Here is a 21,587-nt window from a genome sequence, read left to right as displayed (position 1 = left end):
GTGTTGAGTGAAGCATTCCTTGGCACCTTGTGTGTGTGTGTGTGTGTGTGTGTGTGTGTGTGTGTGTGTGTGTGTGTCCCATCATGTTCTATATAGAGCCTAGCAGGACAGACAGCTGTCTTCAACTCCCAGATTAGATCAGATGGACTAGGGCCTCTGACTGACTGACTGGCTGACTATAATTCAGTTATTGATGAGTTGTTGACGAAACAAATGTCTTAGAGAAAGAGATTAAGGCAGCCTTTTGCTTTAGCTAAAAGCTTCTGCAAAGTAGTTGAACTTCACACAACAACGATTTGTACAAACGGCCCTGAAAACCCTTTGTCCCAGATAGAATAAACATCTATGATCTCTGGACAGAACCAAAACCACAGCCTCTGTTGGTCCAGCACAGAGTTCCAGGGAACCATTATGTGTGAAACTATGCCTGTAGAATGCCAGCGAGGGGTCAAGTTAGAAAAACAAAAGGTCTGCTTCTATTCTATGAAGTTTAGCAGCTGGTGACAGGAATGCTCTTCAAGTCCTCCACTGTAAGAGGGAAAGGGACTAGTGGACAGAACGATATGTAGACCAACACACTGGTACTGTACTAACCCCTTATTGAAGATGAGAACCGTACACATAACTTAAGAATTAGTATCTTCTGGCCAGATCTTTCACTGGGCACATATTCAACACAGGGGCCAATTGGCTGGAGGGAGGGACTGAGACTAATATGGTAACTTGACTAAACAACCAAATTGCTCAAGTATTTCCCCTTTGGGAGGGCAACACAAATCTGAGATCTTCAGTAAACCTACACCATATCCAAAATTAGACATAGATCACTGGTCTGTAGACAGCACAGTGCAGATTCCTTAAAACCATCCAGGTGATAGGATATACTGTCAACCACACGAACCATGAACCCCCCCCCACACACACCCTGAACCCCCTCCCCCACACCCAACCACACACACACACCCTGAACCCCCCCACACCCTGAAATCCCTCCCCCCATACACACACACACACCCTGAACCCCCTCCCCCACACCTAACCACACACACACACACACCCTGAACCCCCCCCCACACCCTGAAATCCCTCCCCCCATACACACACACACCCTGAACCCCTCCCTCTCCCCCACACACACACCCTGAACTCCCTCCCTCCCCCCCACACACACCCTGAACCCCCTCCCCCTCACACACAGACACACACCCTGAACTCCCTCCCTCCCTCCCCCCACACACACCCTGAACCCCCTCCCCCTCACACACAGACACACACCCTGAAACCCCCCACACACCCTGAACCCCCTCCCCCCCACACACACACCCTGAACCCCTCCCTCTCCCCCACACACACACACCCTGAACTCCCTCCCCCACACACCCTGAACCCCCTCCCCCTCACACACAGACACACACCCTGAAACCCCCCACACACACACACACCCTGAACCCTCCGCCCCACACACACACCCTGAACCCACACACGCACCCTGAACCCCTCCACACACACACTCTGAACCCCCCCCCACCTTGCCGTCGGATGCCGAGCAGTTGTCATACCAGGCAGTGATGCCACCAGTCAGGATGCTCTCAATGGTGCAGCTGTAGAACCTTTTGAGGATCTGAGGACCCATACCAAATCTTTTCAGTCTCCTGAGGGGGAATAGGCTTTGTCGTGCCCTCTTCACAACTGTTTTAGTGTGTTTGGACCATGATAGTTTGTTGGTGATGTGGACACCAAGGAACTTGAAGCTCTCAACCTGATCCACTACAGCCCCGTCGATGAAAATGGGGGCGTGCTCAGGTTCTCTTTTTCCTGTAGTCCACAATCATCTCCTTTGTCTTGATCACATTGAGGGAGAGGTTGTTGTCCTGGCACCACACGGTCAGGTCTCTGACCTCCTCCCTATAGGCTGTCTTGTGATCAGGCCTACCACTGTTGTGTCATCGGCAAACTTAATGATGGTGTTGGAGTCGTGCCTGGCCATACAGTCATGAGTGAACAGGGAGTACAGGAGGGGACTGAGCACGCTCCCCTGAGGGGTCCCCGTGTTGAGGATCAGCATGGCGAATGTGTTGTTACCTACCCTTACCACCTGGGGGCGGCCCGTCAGGAAGTCCAGGATCCAGTTGCAGCGGGAGGTGCTTAGTCCCAGGGTCCTTAGCTTAGTGATGAGCTTTGAGGGCACTATGGCGTTGAACGCTGAGCTGTAGCCAATGAATAGCATTCTTACATAGGTGTTCCTTTTGTCCAGGTGGGAAAGGGCAGTGTTCAGTGCAATAGAGAATGCATTATCTGTGGATCTGTTGGGGCAGTAGGCAAATTGGAGTGGGTCTAGGGTTTCTGGGATAATGGTGTTGATGTGAGCCATGACCAGCCTTTCAAAGCACTTCATGGCTACAGACGTGAGTGCTTCGGGTCGGTAGTCATTTAGGCAGGTTACCTTAGTGTTCTTGGGCACAGGGACTATGGTGGTCTGCTTGAAACATGCTGGTATTAGAGACTCAGTCAGGGACAGGTTGAAAATGTCAGTGAAGACCCTTGCCAGTTGGTCAGCGCATGCTCGGAGTACACGTCCTGGTAATCCATCTGGCCCTGTGGCCTGTTTAAAGGTCTTACTCACATCGGCTACGGAACGCGTGATCACACAGTCATTCGGAACAGCTGATGCTCTCATGCATGCTTCAGTGTTACTTGCCTCGAAGCTAGCATAGAACTAATTTGTCTGGTAGGCTCGTGTCACTGGGCAGCTCGTGGCTGTAATAGTTTTACAAGCCCTTCCACATCCGACGAGTGCCGGACCTTGTGTAGTACGATTCAATCTTAATCCTGTATTGACGCTTTGCCTGTTTGATGGTTCGTCGGAGGGCATCCCGCTCCATGAAATCGGCAGCTCTAGCCTTTAGCTCAGTGCGGATGTTGCCTGTAATCCATGGCTTCGGGTTGGGGTATGTACGTACAGTCACTGTGGGGATGACGTCATCGATGCACTTATTGATGAAGCCAGTGACAGATGTGGTGCACTTCTCAATGCCATCGGAAGAATCCTGGAACATATTCCAGTCTGTGCTAGCAAAACAGTCCTGTAGCTTAGCATCTGCTTCATCTGACCACTTTCTTATTGACCAAGTCGCTGGTGCTTCCTGCTTTAGTTTTTGCTTGTAATGATTTGAGAAATGGAGGGCCAGGGAGAGCTTTGTACGTGTCTCTGTGTGTGGAGTAAAGGTGGTCCAGACATTTTGTCCCTCTGGTTGCACATTTAACATGTTGGTAGAAATGAGGTTTCCCTGCATTAATGTCCCCGGCCACTAGGAGTGCCACCTCTGGAAGAGCGTTTTCTTGTTTGCTTATGTAAATAGTGTTGTCTACAGCTTATCATGAGATACTTCACCTCAGGCGAGCAAAACCTCAAGACTTCCTTAGATTTTGTGCACCAGCTGTTGTTTACAAATATACATAGACCGCCACCCCTTGTCTTACCAGAGGCTGCTGTTCTATCCTGCCGAAAAAGTTTAACCCGCCAGCTGTATGCTATTCATGTCGTCGTTAAGCCACGACCCGGTGAAACATAAGATAATACAGTTTTTAATGTCCCGTTGGTAGGATATACGTGATCGTAGTTTGTCTATTTTATTTTAGATTGATTGTACGTTGGCTAACAGGACCGATGGTAAAGGTAGATTACCCTCTCGGCGACGGATCCTTACAAGGCACCCGGACCTTCGTCCTCGATACCTCCGTCTCTTTCTTCTGCAAATGACGCCTTGTCGGGCGTCTGAAGTAAATCCTTCCCGTCTGACTTGTTTGAAGAAAAAGTATTCCTCCAGTACGGGGTGAGTAATCGTTGTCCTGATATCTAGAAGCTCTTTTCGGTCATAAAACATGGTGGCAGAAACATTATGTACAAAGTCACAAATAATGCAAAAAAACATACACAATAGCAAAATTGGTTACGGGATTGTAAAAAGGCAGCCATCTCCTTCAGCGCCATTAACAGCTCAGGAACAGCTATGTTCCTGAGCTGAGTAGAGCTGCCATATTTGGACAGACACCAGCTTTCATGCCCCCTCTCTCCTACCACAACCTCCCTCCCCACCCCCTACCCTACTAGTGATGGGAGAGAAAAAAAATCAATACAGTTACATTTCGGGATATTATTTTTGACGATATATCATATTGTTTTGCCAACATCACAATATTGTTTTTGAGCTAGTTGGCTTTACATGCACCAAAACTCCAAGACTGACCAAACCTCGTTTTGCTTGTCATGCTCTCTCTTGTTTCTCTGCAGCAGACATATTGTGAGCAACTTGTTTGGAACATCGAAGAGCAATAAAATCACAGTATTGAATCGTAATACATACATATCATATCGCCTCCGTACTCAACTGATGGACCGCGGACCGCAGTCACCCCCCCCAAAAATACAAAATATCATATAAACACACAAGACATGAAATAATGCATTGAATTGCAGGAAAATTGCTCCGAAACAGCAACATTTAATCTCTGTCAACAAGAGGGGTGTGAACAGTTTGGAGGAGCATGGGTTGTGAGGTGGGGGTTTATTACAACGCCAATAAATTACATTATCCATCCGGACCTTTGCCACCTAGAAAATTTGTGTGACCGGACCTTCTCAAATAGTTCTTGAGTACCCCTGTCATATCGGCACCTGAGTATCGTGAGGTCCCTGTCAATACCCAGCCTTACTCCCTACCTTATAATTTCCCATGATAACCACCCATTTCATTCTAAAAATACACAGCCCACTCTGACCACTCTCCCTGTTTTTTTTTTATTGAACTGCCCTCTTGGCCCGATCTCCATTATAAAAGAGGTCTTCTGACCTCAATAGGACTTCCTGAATACATAAAGGTTAAATAAATAAAAATGCAGACCACCTGTGTAAAAAGTCAGATGGGTTAAACACAATCTCTTCCTGTCTAGTGTAGATTGTTAAAACGGCTGAGCATCGGATTCAGATTGAGTTGCACTCGCAGGTCTTCGTCACAAATGAGTGAGTGGCTTTATTTATTTAGAGGCTTCCTTCCTTTAGAAATATCTACACGTCAGCGAATACATCCTAGCAGCAACAACAACAGTGATATTTCAATCACAAACGCTAAGCTCGCTGCTTTTCTGGGTAAAACAGAGAGAGAACTTGGCAGTACTCCACTATGACAGTGCTCCAGAGAGACAGAGAGATTATGTCCCAAATGGCACCCTATTCCCTATATAGTGCACTACTTTTGACCAGAGCTCTGGTATAAAGTAGTGCACTATATAGGGAATAGAGTGCAATTTAGGAAGCTTCTAGAGATTTGCGTTGTGCTTTCTTCATTCTCCTGTTGTGAAAATAGAGAATGGAAAAGGAAAAACACTGGTTTACTACAGTCGCAGACCCCTGACAAACAGGAAATACATCTCAACTGAAATTATGCTGAAATATAAATCAGTTGCAAGATAAGTCATCTCTCTCCCTCCCCGTTCTTGCTCTCTTTATGACTCACTCTCTCAATTCAATTTCAATTCAATTTAAGGGCATTATTGGCATGGGAAACATATGTTTACATTGTCAAAGGAAGTGAAATAGATAATAAACAATAACATTTCTACTGTAAACATTACACTTACAAAAGTACCAAAAGAATAAAGATGTTTCAAATGTCATTATGAATATGTACAGTGTTGTAATGATGTGCAAATAGTTAAAGTACAAAAGGAAAAATAAATAAATAAATATAGGTTGTATTTACAATGGTGTTTGTTTTTCCCTGGTTGCCCTTTTCTTGTGGCAACAGGTCACAAAGCTTGCTGCTGTGATGGTACACTTTGATATTTCACCCAGTAGATATGGGAGTTTATCAAAATTGGGTTTGTTTTCTAATTCTTTGTGGATCTGTGTAATCTGAGGGAAATATGTGTCTCTAATATGGTCATACATTTGAGGTTAGGAAGTGCAGCTCAATTTCCATCTCATTTTGTGGGCCGTGTGCACATAGCCTGTCTTCTCTTGAGAGCCAAGTCTGCCTATGGCGGCCTTTCTCAATAGCAAGGCTATGCTCTGTACATAGTCAAAGCCCCCCCCCCCCCCCCCCATGAGCCAGGTTTAAACCACAACCATGATATCATATATCATATAAACTCAAATAGGGGGTGAGTGTGAAACACAGCTGTCACTGTGTTGAAAATAGCAGAGCAGTGTTAACTATTTCTGACTCACCCACATGGTTAACACTCAGATAATAATCAACAGTCTCACAGACTAGGCCTATGAGCATTATTCAGGCAAGGGGGAAGAGAGAGACATTTAATATGAATCTTAGCTAACGGCCACCAATCACTTCCAGACAAAATATTTCCTTTTGCACACGACCCCAGATTCCCCCGATGAACAGCTGAGCTATGATATTAATGAGTTCAGCTGCACTGAGAGATAAAATAGAGGAGATGAATACTATAAGCCTGGGAGCTTGCTCTCTGAGCTGTAGTTCAGACAGGCAGCAGCAGCAGTGGTAGTCAGACCTGGGTTCAAATACTACTTGAAATGAATTAAATACTATTCTATTGGTTAATTAAGCCAGGCAAGCTCAGTCAAGCATATTAAAAATGATTTCATATAGTATTTGAACCCAGGTCTGGCAGGAGTACAGTAAGTCGTATCCCTAAGCGTTGGTTTGCTGAGTTGGCCCTTCCTTTGTTGGAACACAGGAAGCTCATCTCAATCACACAGGAAGCCGGCCGTCGTGCTGCCTGGCAATGGGCCAAATCCCCCTTTAAGGCCGGCGCATAACGTGGAGATACAACTGCAGGGAGGCCAGCCTCTGTGGACGCTGGAGAGGAGAGTAGCAGTTCAGGGAAGCTAGTATATATATACGCACTCCCGCGCACGCGCACACGCACACGTACACACAGGAAGCTTTAGGGTGGAGAGGAGAAAGCCTCAGTAGTGGCTGAGTAGCAGACACAGCCAACAGCCTCTGTGGAAGCTGCATGGAGACTGGAGGGGAGATGACTGATTTATGGTAACTCCTATGGTAATCAACACCATAAGAGTTAACAGCTATGTATTAGGGTTATAGGAGAGAGAGCCTTCGGAGGAAGGGAGGCCAGGGGAGCCAGTAAAGCCACATGATTGTCTGTGTGGATTGTCTGTGTCTGACCTGCTTCTTTAAATCTATCCATCCCCAATCATTTAAGGTCTGGGAAAACACAGCAATACCGCAACAAGCAGATTCAGAGATACCACAACCAAACATTGCTTATCTGTTACGTCTTGACCAGTAAAAGAGGTTATTTGTTATTGTAGTTTGGTCAGGACGTGGCAGGGGGTGTTTGTTTACTGTGTTTCGGGGTTTGTTGGGCAATGTTCTATGTTAGTCTTTTCTATGTTCGTTCTAGTCTTTCTATTTCTATGTGTAGTTTATTGGGTTGACCTTCAATTGGAGGCAGCTGTTTCTCGTTGCCTCTAATTGAAGGTCCTATTTAGTAGGGGTGTTTTTTCATGGGTTTTTGTGGGTAGTTGTTCCATGTGTAGCTAGCTGTATGTCTCACAGGACTGTTTTCTCGTCGTTGTGTTTGTTTTGGTTTTTCATCTTAATAAAGAAGATGAGTATTCACATTCCCGCTGCACCTTGGTCCCATCTTTACGACGAGCGTGACATTGTCCTTATTGGGTAATAGAGGCAAAACTTCATGTAAGAGAAGGCCCCCCAGTAAGAGTACATCATTTGGATAGCTAGTAGATAATAACTTGGATAGCTAGTAGATAATAATTTGGATAGCTAGTAGATAATAAATTGGATAGCTAGTAGATAATAACTTGGATAGCTAGTAGATAATAACTTGGATAGCTAGTAGATAATAACTTGGATAGCTAGTAGATAATAACTTGGATAGCTAGTAGATAATAACTTGGATAGCTAGTAGAAACATCACAGCAAAAAAGACGACCATTAAAACAAGTCAATATTTACAGTGAGAAGTGATTGATCAGGCTCTCAGAGCCTTGGTGTTAGAGTAGGATCAACACAGACGCTCAGGGCTTTAATGAGGTCCCTCAGCCTGCTGTAGGAAAGTCTGCTAACTGCCCACTACCGTGCTCCCAGTTGAGCTAAAGCTGTCTATTACCAGTAATAACAGAAGTTCTGTGATACGTGAGCCTTTAAGGGCAAAGATACTTTCACTAAGGGCATTGTGACGTCTACATTGAGTGCACAAACAAATGAACAGAGTACAAAACAGTCAAGCTGTTCAACAGAAGCTAACATGCCACAAGTGTTAGGCCTACAGAACGCAGCCCATGTGAAAACTCAACTCTCACTAGGTTGAGGACTTACTGCTTGGCTTTCTCCTGACAGCCAAGTCAAAGTAGTGTTCTAATCAGACTTGTAATACTACAGTCATCAGCTTGTTAGGGTCAGCTGTGGACACCTTTAGGCCAGTTAACGCTGTAAAATTGGCATTAGGTTGCAGGCTCAACACTTGAACAAGAGGGCCTCCATTTCTGCCTCCAACAGCAGGGTGAAATCTCTGCAGGCAGAAAACAGTAAGCAGTCATTACTACACTACTTTCTCCAGGGATCGTTGGGGAAATAAGGTCATTTCCATGTAAAAGGACCCATGAGCACCAATGTGAAGTTTATAGGAGCATGTCAAATTGGGTGTCAAATGAAGCTAAGAGTCTATATTCTTTGAGAAATTAAGGCATATATAAATTGTTCAACCATTTTCCATTGCAAAAATGTGGAATAAACAAAGACTTTGGTTCCTGGTTAAACAGATGGAAAAGGGGTCTTAGACAACATCTACCAGAAAGTCTTAAAAGTGAATTAGAAATACATCAAAACACAATAATATTGAAATAAATACCTCTGCCAACTAACATCAACACTTATATTTAGTTTAGGATCATTTTTTCTGCCTTCTGTAAGTTTAACAAACATTGCCTTTTGCCTTGAAATTCCATTACCAAAAACCAACAAAGTATCTTTTAGATATTTTCTATTTTCGTGAGGGAGGATAATGAAAGTTCACATAAGTAACAAGTAAAGGTAGACCTATCAAATAGTTAGTGTTTTACTGATATCAATTTTCTTTATGAATTATTAAGTGATTCAAACTCGAAATGTGGTAACAAAATGTCTGCAATTGAATTGGCTACAATAGGAAATCATAGTAGTTACAAACCACAGTTGGGTTCACAATAACATTTAACAAGGCACACATGTTAATTGAAATGCATTCCAGGTGACTAGCTTATGAAGCTGGTTGAGAAAATGCCAAGAGTGTGCAAAGCTGTCACCAAGGCAAAGGGTGGCTACTTTGAAGAATCTCAAATATAAAGTATATTTGAATTTGTTTAACACTTTTGGGGTTACTACATGATTCCATATGTGTTATTTCATAGTTTTGATGTCTTCACTATTATTCTACAATGTAGAACATAGTAAAAATAAAGAAAAACCCTTGAATGAGTAGGTGTGTCCAAACTTTTGACCGGTAGTGTATGTTCGTTTGTTGCAACGACCAATTAGTTACTTTCTTTTGTAAACACAGTTTGCCGGCTGTCTTCACAGTTGCTAATAAAAGCCTCACTCTGGGCCCAAAAAACGCTCTTCATTGTCAGCCTCCTCAGATCATCCCAATCTACTATTTACCAACAATATAAGGAGTTTGTCCCGTTTTCAACACCAACCTCTTGTAGCATTGCAGAGGTCACCTAAACTAAGGTTGCATTCCAAATGGCACTCCTATCAGCTCCGGTCAAAAGCAGTGCACTACATTGGGAATAGGGCACAATTTGAACAGCCTAAACCACCCCATTCCTGTGTGTGGTTTTGATGCTGTTTTTAGTCCTGGACGTGGAGTTGCCATGAAATAACAAAGTGCCTCTGAGTCTGAGGGGAGAGGGGAGTGGGAGGGCAAACCTCTATATAAACTACTGAGCAGGTCTAACCAAAACCCAAAGCAATTTGAACTTAAAGAATGACAATTCCATCGCCGACAACAGAGACTTTTGAAAGACTGAAACTGAATTTGATATAGGCTTAACCATAGAGATCCTATAATTCAAGACCACATGTAATCCTATGTGCTTAACACAGTAATCAATGACTATAATGTTTACATTGCTTTATCTCATTCATATGCAGTACCAGTCAAACGTTTGGACACACCCACTCACTGTGGAATAATAGTGAAGACATCAACACTATGAAATAGTGAAACTGGCTCTCATGAGGACCACCACAGGGTTTGTTGTCTTCACTATTATTTTACCATGTAGAAAATTGTCAAAATAAAGAAAAACCTGGAATGAGTAAGTGTATCCAAACTTTTGACTGGTACTGTACATTGCAATAGAGCACATTTTATTCCTAACATCAGCACAAGATGATTTCATAATTAGACTGGAATAATCTTGTGATAATCAGGATGAGGTCTAATTATGAGCTCTTATTTTTCCACTCTCACACGGTTGAGGAAAGTCCTTAGGGAATTCCATGATGTGTTAGTTAGAGCAGACAGTGATTTACAGACAAACAAAACCTGATGAACACACTGTGATCATCTGTGGCCTCTCTTTGTTATGAGCTCATACTACTCCTTGTTGTGTCAGGGTAACATAATGGTTGTAACAGGCAGTCATTGTACTACTTTTTTTCTACACAAATCGCCCCGTTCAGTACAAACAATGTGTTTGAGTAACAGCCGATTCATCACTTCCGCCACAGAGGGACAGGAGAACACATATAGTCTGTGACAGACAGACAGACAGACAGACAGACAGACAGACAGACAGACAGACAGACAGACAGACAGACAGACAGGTCCCCCAGAACGGCAGGGTGGGGTCTCCTGTGAATCAGATGAGAAGCCAGCTCTTCAACAGCTGTTATCTGGGGTTGGAGGTCACATCCATTCAGCTGGTAACTCCCCAACATAGCGTATCCGACCTACCGTCTCCTACCTCCTAACACACACACACACACACACACACACACACACACACACACACACACACACACACACACACACACACACACACACACACACACACACACACACACACACACACACACACACACAAATACACACCCGTCTCCTCTTCTCCCTCAATTAGCCCTACCCCCCCTTCTCCTCATCCCTCCTTTCAGTCTCCCTCCATCCCTCCCACAACTCTATCCCCTTAATTAAACTCTAGCAACACTGAGAAGTCAGCTCGACTCGGACGCCCGTATTTACAAGGTTATTGAAACCGCACACACATTGTATCTTCCCTGAGACATCCCTGAGAATAAATGGATGACTTCTTCTGGGCGACGACTTCTGCTGTGTACATCTCTATTCTCCCTGGATATTGACATTATAAAGGGCTATGGATGTCTGCAAGCCAGACGCTACAGTGTTTGTGAGCAGACGGGATTGGTGGGCGATCAAATAAAATTACATTGACTTTATCAGGTGGAAGAGCGGGAGAGAGAGAGCGAGGGAGAGAGAGAGAGAGGGAGAGAGAGAGGGAGAGAAAGAGAGAGAGGGAGAGAAAGAGAGAGAGGGAGAGAAAGAGAGAGGCTGTGTTGTTCTTTGGGACACTCCTAGCCCTGATGTTATCTTTAGGTCAGGACCCCAACACACCTCATCAACACGGTCCCCCCCCACACACACACACACACACAAACCACACATCTATTCAGCACACACAAACCTCTCTTTCAAGGATCAACACCACCAAACATTAAAGTGATGATGACCATAAACAGAAAGGGAAAGGGGGGGATACCTAGTCAGTTGTACAACTGAATGACTTAAACTGAAATGTGTCTTCCGCATTTAACCCAACCTCTGAATCAGAGAGGTGCAGCTGCATGTCTTTAGTCCATAGCATCCTTATTGTCAATTTGACACAGACCAACTTGTATAAGATTCCAAGGAGCTGATTTCTTCATCCCTCAACCGTGACCAACTATAGTGTATATTATCTATTATAGACCTGTGGCCCTAGAGTTGAGCCCACTGTAGGGTCTCAAGCAAGGTAACCTAGGCAACGCAGCTACAAAAACGTCTAACATCAACATTACAGGAAACATGACAATTACATGTTTGTTGTTGAATAGGAAAAATAACGCAAAATCGTCAAATAAAATGAAGTTTGGAACATTATTTAAAAATAATATCTTACCCCAAAACATATTTATCTGTACTAGCGATTATGAAAATTCAACCTTTCCATCATCGCTCAAAAAGAAGACAGATTGAGATCCATCTGGAACAATTATTCCCTCTCCTCGCCACTCAAAATATTTATTCTGGTCCAAGTTCGAAGACTGCCAAGATCCTACCGTCTCTGTCTGTGAAAAACTAGAAATCTGTATAAGGTACAGTTAGAAATTTACCGGGGTGGGCGTGTCCAAAATAAGGGAGGGTTGTCTTCTACATCTGCATTGCTTGCTGTTTGGGGTTTTAGGCTGAGTTTCTGTATAGCACTTTGTGACATCGGCTGATGTAAAAAGGCCTTTATAAATACATTTAATTTGTCAAACTTTTTTTTAAATTTGAGGAGGGTTGTGTGTTTTTTTTTCATTGGGCACAGTGTGTTTTTTCCCTGGTTTACATTTGCTCTTTTTGCAGGTTTTACTATAAAAATGTATACCATCTTAACCAAATTTCCTCATCTGCTTGAATGTGTCTCCCCCTATATCAAGGTCCCTTATGCACTACGCTTTTCCGCGTGCTAACTTTTACTATACCGCAATCTACCAGTCTAACTCTCTATCTTGCCCTCTATCCACTAGTCATAGTGACAATACATTTATATTTACATTTATATGTATTGTCATTTAGCAGACACTCTTACTCAGAGTGACGTAGACGAGCAATTAGGGTTAGGTGCCTTGCTCAAGGGCACAGACAGATTTTTTCACCTTGTTGGCTACTGGCCCAACGCTCTAACCGCTAGGCTACCTGCCATCCTACCACAATAGTGGTAGGTGGATCATTTGTCCAGATCCGCAACAGGGTAACAAATGATACCACACATAAAAGCATTCAAAGCTGCATACATTTTCTATATGAATCCACAATAACAAATAGGAATAGCTGATAGGCAGCAGAGAGGCCAGCTGCATCCTTGCGCATGAAAGAACAGTAAACACATGAGACACACAGCTCTTAAAGCCCCCACTATTGCTCTCGTTTAGGGACAATAGAATAATCCTACCTAGACTAGCCTACAACACCACAATGCAATGAATAATTGCATTATTGTTTTCAAGTGAGTACAGAATTCTACTCTAGGCTGCAGTGAAAATGTCATTTGAATGATGATGCAAAAGCCCTGTGATTTGAAAGTATCATTCCATTTGGATCAGTTGTGCGTCTACCCTCGACAGTTTATTAGTTCTAGAAAGGCAGAGTAGCAGGCCAGTCTGGCTGTATTTTAACTTCAGATACTGAGATACGCTGTCTGTTGTGGATCATCATTCTCCCAAGTCATCCTATAATAATGTGGCCATGCTCCCATGCTCCCAGCAGGCCCAGTTATTCAGGAAAGCTTAACGCATGCTCTGAGTCCTCTCCAATCCGAGAGGCTATTCCTTGCGCATCTTTAATATTGCCTAAATATTTGTCATTTAACTTTTAAAATGTATTACCTTCTATATGTGTATAAACACAACCAGTCAATGTTTTAATCTGATTAAGGTACTTCAGAAATATCCTGTAGGCATGCGCACATTTGTCCAAAATATCATTCCAGCATCCTCAAAATGGCTTGACATTAACCAGGTTTTCATCCAACCTTTTTATGAGAGTAAAGTACAAATCTGACCCCCCCCCCCCCCCCCCAATGTAGACAAAACTAAATACGCTGAACAAGGTGGGCAATTTTTGGGTCTGTAAAATTATTTATGCAAGAAATAGTGGTGGAAGCGCTTTTATGCGCAAATATTTCTATAATAACCATCATATGGAAGTAAACTTGGAGTCACACGATGATATGTTGTGTTATGATGAACTTCACAGGGTGGTGAAAGTACATGGTGATGACGTTCCTTTCAATAAATATCGAGGGTCTTATTCTGGTGACATGATGATGTATCTGTGAGCTGTTGGCTAGAGGGCACGTGCCAATACCAGAGTGAGCACATTCGCTATACCGACGCAACATTTTTAGTGACAAAACAACTAGTCGGCCTAGACTTGAAAATGCGATGGAAACCCATTGAATTGAGTTATTTTTGTATTTTTATGTGCGCTATTTATTTATGCACAGACTTCTATCCGCAACAAGTCAATTAGATGGAAACACAACTCTGATGGGAAAGTGCACTTACTGTTTTTATGCAGATTTTAGAATATTAACATGAAAATCTGTCTCCAATAGCTAAAGACACCCTAAAGACTCTGGCAAGTGTGCCAGTCCAGTGTCACTTTGATTATGCCTGCACATCACGGTTCACCAGCAGCCCCAAATGTCTAAAGAATAAGCTACAGACCAGCCAAAACAAGCTTGTAACAATTGTACTTAAACTTCCCCCTCATACTCATCTGGAGGTTGAGCGTTTTAATCAGCTAGGCTGGCTATCTGTGGAAAAAAAGGATAGCATTAATTCAACTTGGTTTGGTCCACAGAATTATCCCGGACTCAGCCCCGAGGTACCTATCCAACTAGTTTTCATTTGTTAAAGATATCCACCAGCATAACACCAGAGCCTCTAATATTCTCTGTTTTAAATATAAGAATCTATCTGGTAAGAACACATTTTTATATCCCGGCGCTGTTGAGTGGAACAAACTACCACAGCAACTCAAAGCCAAACCAACCATAACTACTTTTAAAAAGAATGTCAAAAGCTGGCTAATGTGTGAACAGAAGAACCTTTTTTTGTCTGTATCTCCATAATGTGTCTGTATCTGTGTTATTGTTTTGTGTATTTATGTAAAGAAAAAAAAGAAAAATAGGGACCACAATGGAAATAAGTCCCCGGCTTTATTGTGCAATCCCAGTCACTTTAAAAAATCTTTGTGCTGTGTGAATATGTATTTGTTTTTACTGACTGAAAAAAACTATACAGACAATGCCTCCATCAAACAACACTGTTTCATGACGCATCAGTGACATAGCAGGAGATGCTTTGAAACAATTACTGCTTTGCATACAAGCCAGTGAATTCTATGCGTTACAGCTGGATGAGTCAACAGATGTGGCGGGCCTGGCACAGCTCCTGGTATATGTCCGTTATGTTTATAGGGGGTCAATTAAGGAAGACATCCTCTTGTGCAAACCACTGGAAACCAGGACAACATGAAAGGATATTTTTAAAGTACTGGTCAGCTTTGTGACGTCAAATGGACTTTGGTGGTCAAGATGTGTTGGTATCTGTACTGATGGTGCAAAAGACATGACAGGGAGACATAGTGGAGTGGTAACACGCATGCAAGCAGTTGCTCCCGACGCCACTTGGGTACACTGCAGCATCCACCGAGAGGCTCTTGCTGCCAACAACTTGAAAGACATTTTGGACACTACAGTGAAAATTGTTAACTTTGTTAACCTGTTAGGGCTAGGGGGCAGTATTTACACGGCCGGATAAAAAACGTACCCGATTTAATCTGGTTATTACTACTGCCCAGAAACTAGAATATGCATATAATTATTGGCTTTGGATAGAAAACACCCTAAAGTTTCTAAAACTGTTTGAATGGTGTCTGTGAGTATAACAGAACTCATATGGCAGGCAAAAACCTGAGAAGATTCCAAACAGGAAGTACCCTCTCTGACCATTCCTTGGGCTTCTTGGCTCTGTTTATTGAACATTTAGGATCTTTGCTGTAACGTGACACTTCCTACGGCTCCCATAGGCTCTCAGAACCCGGGAAAAAGCTGAATGATGTAATTCCAGCCACTGGCTGAAAAACTTTAGCGCCTTTGGTAAGTGCTCTCTCAGGGGACCATCAGACTGAGGCTCGTGCACGAGGGGATCCCATGTTTTTACTTTCTCTCTCTTTGAACGTAAACACGCTTTCCCGGTCGGAATATTATCGCTTTTTTTACGAGAAAAATGGCATAAAAATAGATTTTAAACAGCGGTTGACATGCTTCGAAGTACGGTAATGGAATATTTAGAATTTTTTTGTCACGAAACGCGTCGGGCGCGTAACCCTTATTTACCCTTTCGGATAGTGTCTTGAACGCACGAACAAAACGGCGCTATTTGGATATAACTATGGATTATTTGGGACCAAACCAACATTTGTTATTGAAGTAGAAGTCCTGGGAGTGCATTCTGACGAAGAACAGCAAAGGTAATAACATTTTTCTTCTAGTAAATCTGACTTTGGTGAAGGCTAAACTTGCTGGGTGTCTAAATAGCTAGCCCTGTGATGCCGGGCTATCTACTATTTTTTGTTTTTTTGTGAACGTTTATCGTGAGTAATTTAGTAAATTCACCGGAAGTGTTCGGTGGGAATGCTAGTCACATGCTAGTCACATGCTAATGTAAAAAAGCTGATTTTTGATATAAATATGAACTTGATTGAACAAAACATGCATGTATTGTATAACATAATCTCCTAAGATTGTCATCTGATGAAGATCATCAAAGGTTAGTGCTGCATTTAGCTGTGGTTTTGGTTTTTGTGACATTATATGCTAGCTTGAAAAATGGGTGTCTGATTATTTCTGGCTGGGTACTCTGCTGACATCATCTAATGTTTTGCTTTCGTTGTAAAGCCTTTTTGAAATCGGACAGTGTGGTTAGATTAACGAGAGTCTTGTCTTTAAAATGGTGTAAAATAGTCATATGTTTGAGAAATTGAAGTAATAGCATTTCTAAGGTATTTGAATAACGCGCCACGGGATTACACTGGCTGTTGAGTAGGTGGGACGCTTAGCCCATAGAGGTTAACAGCATGATTTGCCAAGGCAGGATACTCCGAGCGCAGCCCAATCCAGAAATCTGGCAGTGGCTTCTGATTAAATTCTATTTTCACAGAACCGCTTGTTGCAACTTCGATGAGGCTCTCTTGTTCAGATATCGGTAAGTGGACTGGAGGCAGGGCATGAAAGGGATAACGAATGCAGTTGTTTGTGTCATCCATTTTAGGAAAGTACCTGTGTAATTGCTTCGCTATATCACATTTGACATTGTCCGTAAGCTTGAGTTCATTTGCACACAAAAAAATCAAACCCGTGTGTTGTCCTTGTTAATGCAGACAGAGAAAATCATAGCCTCAATTTTGTCCCACACATTGAATATAGTTGTGGAGAGTCCCTGTAATCCTAGATTCAGATTCAGGCGAGAAAAAACATCACCCAGATAGGCCAGTCGTGTGAGAAACTCGTCATCATGCAAGCGGTCAGACAAGTGAAAAACTTTAAGCTCGTCTCTCAATTAAAAAAATGTGTCAGTACTTTGCCCCTTGATAACCAGCTCAGTTCTGTATGTTGTAAAATCTTTACATGGTCGCTGCCCATATCATTGCATAGTGCAGAAAATACACAAGAGTTCAGGGGCCTTGCTTTAAGACACGGATGCCCTTTGCAAACACTTACCTATGTGAGAGTGGATTCTCGGCCCCCACTAGCATGAAAACTAAATACAGGTACAGACTGTGTGTGGAAAATGATTTAAGACTGAGAGTCTCCAATACAACCCAACATTGCAGAGTTATGAGCATCCTTTCAAGCACACCCTTCTCATTAACCTGTGGTGAGATATTCACAATTTTCGATGAACAAATAAGGTTTTATATGTAAGATGGTTAAATAAAGAGCAAACATATTGATTATTATTATATTATTATTTGTGCCCTGGTCCTATAAGAGCTCTTTGTCACTTCCCATGAGCCGAGTTGTGACAAAAACTCACACTCATTCTTATGTTTAATAAATGTATCGTATAGTGTGTGTGTGTGGCAGGCTTACAATGATGGCAAAAAACAACATTTGAGAGTGCGCTGACCCTGGTGCTAGAGGGGGTATGCAGCTGGAGGTTGAATGTTTGAAGGGGTACGGGACTATAACAAGTTTGGGAACCACTGGTGTAGAGAAACATTGTACCATCTAAACCGCTGAGAAATATATTTCCCATAACCAAAAATATTGTGTTTTCAGCTACTACTGTGAGTAAGTGACATGGAGAAGGGAGGGAGAGACAGCAAACAACCAAGCCGACTCGCACTATAGTAGAATAATAGCTGCCATAGCTAGGTTATGTATCATCCAATATGATTACGTAGTACCTGTCTTGACTGCATCAAACTGAGAGAAGCTAGTTAAGCTAGCTAGCTAGGCTAATTGAGGCCTCATGCGCTTTCTCGTGGTACACATTTACAAACAACAACTCCATTCAGAATATTAAGTAGAAGCCTACCTGTTGGCTCTTGTTCGTTGTAACCTATGCTGCTCCTTTAACTTTTAATTATATCATTTTAATTCCATCTTCCATTGATTAGATATCTCCTATCTTTTGCCACACACAGATGTAGCCTACTGCCACTCTGATGACTTATGACTGGCCAACAACAAGCTACAGTTGAAGTCGGAAGTTTACATACACTTAGGTTGGAGTCATTAAAACTTGTTTTTTAACCACTCCACACATTTCTTATTAACAAACTATAGTTTTGGAAAGTCGGTTAGGACATCTACTTTGTGCATGACACAAGCAATTTTCAACAATTGTTTACGGACAGATTATTTCACTTATAATTCACTGTATCACAATTCCAGTGGGTCAGAAGTTTACATACACTAAGTTGACTGTGCCTTTAAACAGGCTGGAAAATTCCAGAAAATTATGTCATGGCTTTAGAAGCTTCTGATAGGCTAATTGACATCATTTGAGTCAGTTGGAGGTGTACCTGTGGATGTATTTCAATGCCTACCTTCAAACTCAGTGCCTCTTTGCTTGACATTATGGGAAAATTAAAAGAAATCAGTCAAGACCTCAGAAAAAAAGATTGTTGACCTCCACAAGTCTGGTTCATCTTTGGGAGCAATTTCCAAACGCCTGAAAGTACCACGTTCATCTGTACAAACAATAGTACGCAAGTATAAGCACCATGGGACAACGCAGCCGTCATACCCCTCAGGAAGGAGAAGCGTTGTGTCTCCTAGAGATGAACGTACTTTGGTGCGAAAAGTGCAAATCAATCCCAGAACAACAGTAAAGGACCTTGTGAAGATGCTGGAGGAAACAGGTACAAAAGTATCTATATCCACAGTAAAACGAGTCCTATATTGACATAACCTGAAAGGCCACTCAGCAAGGAAGAAGCCAGTGCTCCAAAACTGCCATAAAAAAGCCAGACTATGGTTTGCAACACCACATTGGGACAAAGATCGTACTTTTTGGAGAAATGTCCTCTGGTCTGATGAAACAAAAATAGAACTGTTTGGCCATAATGACCATCGTTATGTTTGGAGGAAAAAAGGGGAGACTTGCAAGCCGAAGAACACCATCCCAATCGTGAAGCACGGGGGTGGTAGCAACATGTTGTGGGGGTGCTTTGCTGCAGGAAGGACTGGTGCACTTCACAAAATAGATGGCATCATGAGGAGGAAAATGATGTAGATATATTGAAGGAACATCTCAAGACATCAGTCAGGAGGTTAAAGCTTGGTCGCAAATGGGTCTTCCAAATGGACAATGACCCCAAGCATACTTCCAAAGTTGTGGCAAAATGGCTTAAGGACAACAAAATCAAGGTATTGGAGTGGCCATCACAAAGCCCTGACCTCAATCCTATAGAGAATTTGTCGGCAGAAATGGAAAGGTGTGTGCGAGAAAGGAGGCCTACAAACCCGACTCAGTTACACCAGCTCTGTCAGGAGGGATGGGCCAAAATTCACCCAACTGATTGTGGGAGGCTTGTGGAAGGCTACCGAAATGTTTGACCCAAGTTAAATAATTTAAAGGCAATGCTACCAAATACTAATTGAGTGTATGTAAACTTCTGACCCACTGGGAATGTGATGAAAGAAATAAAAGCTGAAATAAATCATTCTCTCTACTATTATTCTGACATTTCACATTCTTAAAATAAAGTGGTGATCCTAACTGACCTAAAACAGGGAATTTTTACTCGGATTGAATGTCAGGAATTGTGAAAAACTGAGTGTAAATGTATTTGGCTAAGGTGTATGTAAACTTCCGACTTCAACTGTACATGCGCCACTTCCTGAAAAGCAAGAGCAGTAGCCTAAATGATACAATTTCTTTCTCTCTCTTAGCAATGGGCGTTCTGAGTCTTTTCAGTGATCCAAAACATTTGGCTTCGTTCGCGTAGAAGACCTGGCTCATTTGGATCCCAAACACCTCTTTGTTCAAATGCTTAAAAATCTACATAGAACCATGAATTTTTTTTTAATCTCCAATGTACATTTTTACCTGGCCAAATGATTAGATGGCATGCAAATTAATTTTAGGCACTGTAAATATCACTGTGGGCCAGATTGACACACTCTCCCCGCTGTTTATTGTTTCTGCAGTGAGGATTCACCCTCTTTAGGGAATTAAGACCCATGACAATCATATCAGATCCGATCCAGACCTGTGACAATATTTATAATTCTGGATCCGGACCCGCTCATGTCCCGGGTATCCGGGTACAGGTGGATCCATTAAGACCTCTAGACAGGGGTGTTTTTTTGACACCGCCACCCCCCCAGTAAATGTCGAACTGTCCTTAAGAATATCCATCATAAAAGTCCTTCACTCATGTGGAAAATTCATAGACTTATTGGAGAGTAATCAAGAACGGATGAAAAACAGGATTCATACAATTATCAAAATATAAATATTTACCTTATCGGCGTGACTTATTTCCGAGGCAACATACGTAAATGTATGCTCTTAAAAATCCCCGTCGTGATCCGCTACACACCGTAGACACAGCAGCAATTGCTTTGTTGGTAACAGCTTTCTCTGCGAAAAGTCACGGTCAATTCACTCCCCCGCGGGTCACTCCTTACTTAGTTACTTCATTGCGAAAGGGAAAAATGCAGTCTACTATTTAGTTGTAAAAAAGTGTTGGCGTATGTAATATATATATAAAATATAATATATATATTTAGCATATTCCCCAGGCCGCGTGAATTTATTTTTATTTTCAAAATTAGTCCGCAGTACTCTCCTCTGAAGCTAAGCTCCGCCTCCACAGGAAATTCCATATGACGTCATGAGTTTAAGATACGCCCATATTCTATTACAGTGAACATTATGACATGAACGAGAATAATGAAAGTTCTACCAAAGCTAACACTGGAATAGCTCTTCTTATCAGATACATTTGTCATGTATGGATGGGTTTGTGATGTGTTTCCTTTTAGGATCATGTTCAGTCTATATCCCTTATTGGTTACCCTCTTTTTAATGGACATTATATGCTTTTTAAAATTACTTTGCAAGAGGTTCTTGGGAGAATTGCTGACATCTAGTACTACTATAATACATATTGCTGAGTGGACAACAGTTTCCATGTGGATGTTAGAGTCTGGTTAGGGTGTACCCACACAGGCTCCATTGAAGTTGCCCAGGTCTGAATGGGACACAAAGACACTGTTTGTGCTTTACAGAAAA

At 42.5% G+C, this 21,587-nt stretch overlaps 1 protein-coding gene across 2 annotated transcripts in view; it reads right to left on the bottom strand.

The window, feature by feature from the left end:
* The window catches only part of LOC115153759 (integrin beta-1-like), a 45,456-nt gene extending 24,294 nt beyond the window's left edge, over positions 1-21,162 (bottom strand). For both annotated transcript variants that reach the window (XM_029699346.1, XM_029699343.1), the window contains exon 1: positions 20,814-21,162. The gene's annotated coding sequence lies outside the window, so the exon portion shown is untranslated. The remainder of the gene's footprint in view (positions 1-20,813) is intronic.
* Between the last annotated feature and the right edge of the window lie 425 nt (positions 21,163-21,587).

Source organism: Salmo trutta, chromosome 2 (genome assembly GCF_901001165.1).
Source record: "Salmo trutta chromosome 2, fSalTru1.1, whole genome shotgun sequence".
NCBI classification, from domain to species: Eukaryota; Metazoa; Chordata; class Actinopteri; order Salmoniformes; family Salmonidae; genus Salmo; species Salmo trutta.
Note: the sequence above shows the minus strand (reverse complement) of the source record. Positions and strands in the feature narration are given on the sequence as shown.